This window comes from Carassius carassius, chromosome 16 (genome assembly GCF_963082965.1).
Source record: "Carassius carassius chromosome 16, fCarCar2.1, whole genome shotgun sequence".
Taxonomy (NCBI): domain Eukaryota; kingdom Metazoa; phylum Chordata; class Actinopteri; order Cypriniformes; family Cyprinidae; genus Carassius; species Carassius carassius.
In genome coordinates this window covers 20728549-20736170 of record NC_081770.1, presented here as the reverse complement: position 1 = coordinate 20736170, position 7622 = coordinate 20728549, and positions in this window count along the sequence as shown.

The following is a 7622-nucleotide window of genomic DNA, read 5'->3' as shown; positions in this document are numbered from 1 at the left end:
GGAGTTTCGGTTCCTTGCCGCTATCGCCTCTGGCTTGCTTAGTTGGGGTCACTTCATCTACAGCGATATCGTTGACTTGATTGCAAATAAATGCACAGACACTATTTAACTGAACAGAGATGACATCACTGAATTCAATGATGAACTGCCTTTAACTATCATTTTGCATTATTGACCCACTGACTACATTTACATGCAGCCAATAACCGGGATATTAGCAATAACCCGGTCGCGCACGGCCATGTAAACACCGGCAAAAACCCGGATATGCTCATATCACGGTTTTTAAAAACCGGGATATTATACCTGGGGTACCCCTTTTCTCACCCGAATATTTGGTCTTGTAAACGCGTTTCAGCATATCCCCATCAAAATGTGTGTTCTGCGCATGTTCTATTCGCAAGGAATCTTGGTCTTTTGAGTAGAGACGGTGCATAAAAAAACCCTGCGTGCAGTATAGAGGCACAGTAGTGTCAAGTGCTGCTGGTGGATCAGTACCAGCGCCAAAGCGCAAAAAAAGACTATCGCTATCTGCCCCAAACTATTCATTATCCGCCTGCTGCTGCTGTTGTTGTGGTTGTCTTTGGATACAGGAAGAAGAATCGGAAATGACGCATATTGCGTCTTGTTGTCCGTACGTCCAGACGCTAACCATGCGTCGCCGTTTACATCGGGATTGGCGACTGATTACACATTCCATGCATACAGGAGTAACTCTCTCTGCTCACGCATGTAAACGTGTTATCCCGAATGTTTCAGAAACCCCAATAGTGACCTTAACCCGACCATAACCCGAATTTTAACAGCATGTAAACGTAGACACTGTTTTCCTAATAAATGTTGTTCAGTTGCTTTGACGCAATGTATTTTGTTTAAAGCGCTATATAAATAAAGGTGATATTGATATATTGATGAAAATTGTAGAGTCACACTTCATATTTATTATTTCAGTTATTTCAAAGAACTTTTTGCCACAGCAAACAAAACAAAAAGACACTGATCAAGCAAATAAATATGACAAACAGGATATAAATGATAAATTACTTCCATTATTATTTATATATTTAAATATATATATATATTTATTTATTTAAAAAGCAAAATCTTTTTTCTGATCTCCTTCTCAGTACAAACACACATATCCACAGACTTGCACACAGAAACGTGTTCCACACTTTTCATACTATTTCATTATTAAAAAAACATTTCTCAGAAGCAAGGCACGATTTTATAGAATAATATAGTGTGGTTGAGCTATCTGTATATGGGATCAGGCCCTGAGCCCAGGCTCTGATTTAAAGATGTTTGTATTTAAAGACTAAATCTTTACATCTATGGCAGAACAGTGGTACCAATCCTGCTCTTGTAGGGCCATCATCCTGCAGAATTAAGCTTCAACCCCAATCAAACCCACCAACCAGGTTAAAAACTACAGGCAAGTGTATTTGATTAGGACTAGTGCAGAACTCTGGAGGACAGTGGAGACTCAGGCCAGAGTTGATCAATAGTTACCTCCAAAGAAACATGTGTAGCCATCATCACTTTGCATCAAAATGGCCTCACATGGAAGGAAATTGCAACAAAGAATATTGCACCTGAAAGAACCATTTACCGGATCATCAAGAACTTCAAGGAGAGAGGTTGGACTGCAGAGAAGAAGTCTTCAGGACATACCAGTGTCCAGAAAGCTCCTCCTGAGGAGTCAGCTAAGAATCGTGTCTCCAGCAGTGCAGAGCTTGCTCAGGAATGGCAGCAGGTTGGTGTGAGAGCATCAGCAGCGTCATACAGGTACGTCAGCAGTGTCACTGCAATGTTGTGAACGCACTCACAACAGACCCAGAAGAGAAGACAATGCTGAATAAAGTTGTAATTTTTTTATTTTTGGACCAAAATGTATTTTCGACCCTCTGATGTCACATGGACTACTTTGATGATGTTTTTATTACCTTTCTGGACATGGACAGTATACCGTACATACATTGTCAATGGAGGGACAGAAAGCTCTCGGACTAAATCTAAAATATCTTAAACTGTGTTCTGGAGATGAACGGAGGTCTTACGGGTTTGGAACGGTATGAGGGTGAGTCATTAATCACATAATTTTCATTTTTTGGGTGAACTAACCCTTTAAGGGCTAAAACGCATGTGCACAATTTAAAAGCATGCACATTTCCTACCTTATTTTTAAATAAAATTAATCTCCAAATCCTTCTCCTGTCATTCGGGATTATCCATTGTTATTCAAATGCTAGATGCACAATCAACTGAGAGAACCGCAACAAGTGTCAAGGAATTTACTGAACCACAGACAACATCAGAGGTGTCTTACCTGGGCTAAGGAGAAGAATTGGACTGTTGCCCAGTGGTCCAAAGTCCTCTTTTCAGATTAGAACAAGTTTTGTATTTCATTTGGAAACAAAGGTCATAGAGTCTGGAGGAAGGGTGGAGAAGCTCATAGCCCAAGTTGCGTGACGTCCAGTGTTAAGTTTCCACAGTCTGTGATGAATCGGGGGGGGGGGGGGCAATGTCATCTGCTGGTGTTGGTTAATAGTGTTTTTTGAAAACCAAAGTCACTGCACCCGTTTACCAATAAATTTTTTTGGAGCACTTCAATGCTTCCTTCTGATGACCAGCTTTTTGAAGATGCTGATTTCATTTTCCAGCAGGATCTGGCACCTGCCCACACTGCCAAATGCACCAAAAGTTGGTTAAATGACCATGATGTTGGCGTGCTTGACTGGCCAGCAAACTCACCAGACCTGAACCCTATAAAGAATCTATGGGCTATTATCAAGAGGAAAATGAGAAACAAGAGACCAAAAAATGCAGATAAGCTGAAGGCCACTGTCAAAGTATCCTGGGCTTCCATACCACCTCAGCAGTGCCACAAACTGATCACCTCCATGCCACGCAGAATTAAGGCACTAATTAAAGTGAAAGTGAAAGTGAAAGTGAAGTGACATTCGGCCAAGTATGGTGACCCATACTCAGAATTTGTGCTCTGCATTTAACCCATCCGAAGTGCACACACACAGAGCAGTGAACACACACACACACTGTGGACACACACCCGGAGCAGTGGGCAGCCATTTATGCTGCGGCGCCCGGGGAGCAGTTGGGGGTTGGATGCCTTGCTCAAGGGCACCTAAGCCGTGGTATTGAGGGTGGAGAGAGCACTGTACATGCACTCCCCCCACCCACAATTCCTGCCGGCCCGGGACTCTTTCGATTGGGAGTCCGACTCTCTAACCATTAGGCCACGACTTCCCTTCGAATGTATGTCGATTCCCATGTCGAATTTTACAAGCCCATCCTGAGAGGCATGAATCTTCTCAGACCTTAAAAGACTGATGCACAGTTCCGCCCAGGTTATTCCTCCGCCAAAGCTCTACTGCTAAATCTCCTGATTGCTGTCCATGTGGAGAGCTAATCCGGTGTGGGCATGCCCGGTGAGCTCCAACATATGCCAATCTGCGGTTCTGTTAGATACTGAGAAGATGACGATGTGAGTTAGAACTCTTCTGTACACTTACGTTTTTGTGCCAGGCCTTTCAGCCTTGTCTTTCCATTAATCAAGTTCCTCTGACTCGAAATGGTTCTTTGTCATCACCTAACTTCACCCAACGTACTGGAGCCCCATAGTGCATCACTACTCTCTTTCAAACAGGCGAGACATGCAAGTGTCAAACTTAGTCATATTAATTGATACATTAAGTATCATTTGCACCCTTTTACAAAGGTGTGTTTGAACTAAAAAAAAACTGATGTTTCCTTCAGGCTGTAGATCTGCTGAATATCAAACTGTACCATAGCTTCATGTTTTTATTTCTCTTCTCATTGCTGCTTAAGCTTTAATCATTTTCCTATGCCAACTGTATGCGTGTGTGTGGAGTCCCTAATCATGCAGATTTTTGCTACATGCTATGTGTAGTATTGTACAGTAAGAAAGTTATTTTCCTTAGAATTGACAGACAGTAGACGCTGAGATGTCAAGTAAATGCTTACATCTAAATATTTATAATCATTTATAACTAGTTGTAATTAATTATTCATTTTTCCCCTTTGAGCTGATTCGCTACAGTAGTCTACAAACAGAATTTATTTATGGTTGCTTTGCATCTATACACACTGATTCAGGCACATCAATGCCTCTTCTTCTTGAGATGGCTGAGCACTGGTAGCAACCGCAAAGCTCTGCAAAGATTCATGTGAACTGCCCGCCACATTTTTGGAGGTGAACTTCTCTCCTTTCAGGACATCTACACCAGGTGGTGTAAAAGGAAAGCCCAGAGGATCATCAGTTACTCCAAACCACCCATCCCACAGATTGCTCTTTCTGCTGCCCTCAAGAAGACGTCTCCGCAGCATCCAATTCCCCATTAGAGTTGTGTAGAGTACCCAAAAAATGTACTCAAGTAAAAGTAAATGTACTTATAGAAATATTCACTCAAGTAAAAGTAAAAGTACTAGTCTGAATAGTTACTTGAGTAAGAGTAAAAAAGTATCAGATAAAAAAAAAAACTACTCAAGTAGTTAGTTACTAGTTACACTGGATAATATACTGAATATCTATAGTCTATTTTTATTTAGATATATAGATAAAATGTATGTAATGTATGTCACTGAATGTAATTCTGATTTGCCTCACTGAAATAAATTATATTTTAAAATATGTATTATATATGTATAAATAACCTCTGACACAGAGAAGAGTGAAAACTCCTCACACGACCGCTAAGTTAACGAACATCTGAACATAATAAACCAAATACACATTGATGGATCTTCTTCTGTCTGTTCTGCAAAATGTAAAGAAATGTTTATTTCTGCAAGTGTATATATTGTGGAAATATCAATATTAACTGTGTCTAGGCAAAGGCATTCCTCCTGGATCAGAGCTAACTTTGGGGTTTGGATGGTATTTATTTCATACTCTGTGACAGCTTATTTAATGTAAAAATAATATTTTATTTAATGTATAAGCAGGGGATTCATGCACTCATTATTTTTGAGTGGGCATGAGTGGGTAGTGGATGGGGTCGTCATGTGAAACACAGCAGCCACAACAGCATATAGGCAAATTATTATTAAGCATTATTTATTTTTGTATTTTTCATTTTTATTAGAAACATTCCCAGACACATAAACTATATCATGAAATATCTTGATTCTCACCTTCATAGATTATGTTAGATAATGCAATGGTCAAAGTAGCCTTATTATGTATTCTATTAACTATGTATAAAAACCTGTCTGTTTAATCAATAACAGATATGGGTGTCATGCCAAAACTGTCAGGGATCTGGCAAGCCCGGTGTCCACCAATTAGCAACGCTCACAGTCACCAACCAGCCACACCTGCCACGCATTACCAAACCAATCACCACCAGTAATAATACACTCACCCGCACCGCAGATCCCCCTCAAGCCACCAACAGGAACAGTCTCATCCCTCTTGTCTCCAGAGCTCTTACACGCCAAGCGTAACGCATACTCACCTTTTGGTGTTACACTAACCTGTGTCTTTGTTCTGCTGCCCTCAGGACTGCGGATCACCAGTTCGCTACCAGTGATTCAATGGTTGCTGAAGTCTCCTATGATTACCCTGAGTTGATACTGTCTTCGGCACCTAAAGAGAAAGAGAATATAAGTGAGCGATCAGTGACTGTGGCTTTGACGTTACAAGAACCCAGCGAACTCACCTGTTTTTTTATGACCAACCCATGTGACTCTCATACAGCCCATATCCCTTCATTGGAGATTCACCGCGCACTTGAGGAAAAGGATTCACCGCACACTTATATACGTATATATATATCACTCAATAAATCACTGTTCTGAATTCACCTACTGCTGTTTTCTGAGTCATCTTGACAATAACATATTTTTAATACGACTGACTTTATATTAAATGTGAATTTAACATTGAAAATTAATGTGATATAAAGCGGCTACTAATCTACTAACTAAAGAGGAGTGGCGCCCACAGTAACGAAGTAAAAGTACAGATTTTACCCAACAAAATTTACTTAAGTATCCATCTTTAAATATACTCCAAAAAAGTTCATTATTGGACTATGTATACTTACTGCATTTGATACAATAATCTATCTGCTACCACTGGATACCATCCAACGCACATCCATGACATTTGCGTATCTAGTTAATGTATAATCTGTTGCAACCTCACATATTTTGTGTGTATATGTCTACATAATGTAGAATGTGTACATACTGTGTATAATGTGTATTGATAACTATATGTACATGCTGTGTATCATATGTAGTGCTAACTGTAAGTATGTCTAATAGTACACTGTGTGTATTGACTATATCTATGTGTATATTGCACATTGTTATCTGCTTAAGTCTGTATGCTTATATGTAAATTGTTTCTGCACTGTCTGGAGCACACTCACTAAGGCACATGTGCTATGGTGATGTGACAATAAATCAAAATATTTTGATTTTGTATAGGTACACTGGTGGACATCATGAATCAAGTGGGGACTGTAGCCAGGGAGAGGGAGAGATTGAAAATGTGCTGGGTTTCACATGTTTTGAGAGGTAAACGAGCGGTCATGTGATGTGTTTCGATTAGCGTGAGAAAGATGAGAAAATGGATGCTGAGTAGGTGTAACGGAGGCTTACCTCTGGCGATTACGTTTTAGTTGCACCAGCAACTAAAGCAAAGTCTGAGGTGTGGAAAAGTTAACACTTATGGGAGGAAATGCAGCACACAGAGTGGCCGATAGGTCCCGCCTTCTAAGTTATGAGCCAGTTGTGATGGATTAAGTTGCTTCCGCTGCTGTTGGAGGCTGTGGAAGTGGTCTGTGCTCTGAGACGTGCATTTAGGACAGCGCATAAGTATTGACTGGTCAGCCTGAGTAAAGGAATTTTTTGATCTTGTGTTTAGAAACCATTATCAGATTTATTGTTGATTTTAATGATGATGTTTAGTCAAAGACTTGGTGATAACCTTTGTGTAGTGGTGTTTTCCTGTTCATGGATAAAGAAGCTGAGCTGCTTATCTGAGAAGCATTTCAAGGACTGATTCATGTGAACTTACCAAGAAGGGACTTTGTTGACATGTACATTTCACTGGCTAGATGTGACTTAATTTCAACTGTGCTATATTTTGATTCAAGAGCATCCTCATTAAAACAGTTATTTAACCTAGTCACACTATTTCTCTAGAGCTGCAGGTGGCATAGCTATATTTTTTATTAATCTTAGATTGCTCATTTAACAATATTGTGATAATGCTATTCTTGCTAACACATCATGATTTTCAGTCCCTCAGTACCTACGTTAAAGGAGACATGCTTGCCTAGCTTCCTTTGTGGCTACTTCATTTTGTTGGGGTTATAGTAACTCAAGCATTATTTATTCCTCTCATGGAGTTATTATACATAGATTTTATCCTCACCAGTAGTCTTACCAATGAAAAGCATTCCTGATCATTCTTGAAACAACCATCTCCACCAGCCGAGATGAGCATTTCCACTAAAGGGTGTATCTCTCCTCATCTCCCTTCTCTGAACTGATGAAACTTTGGACAGACTAGAATAGTCAGTTTGCTCCTGCTGCACCTGAACCTCGTACTCAAGCCAATCAGCAGA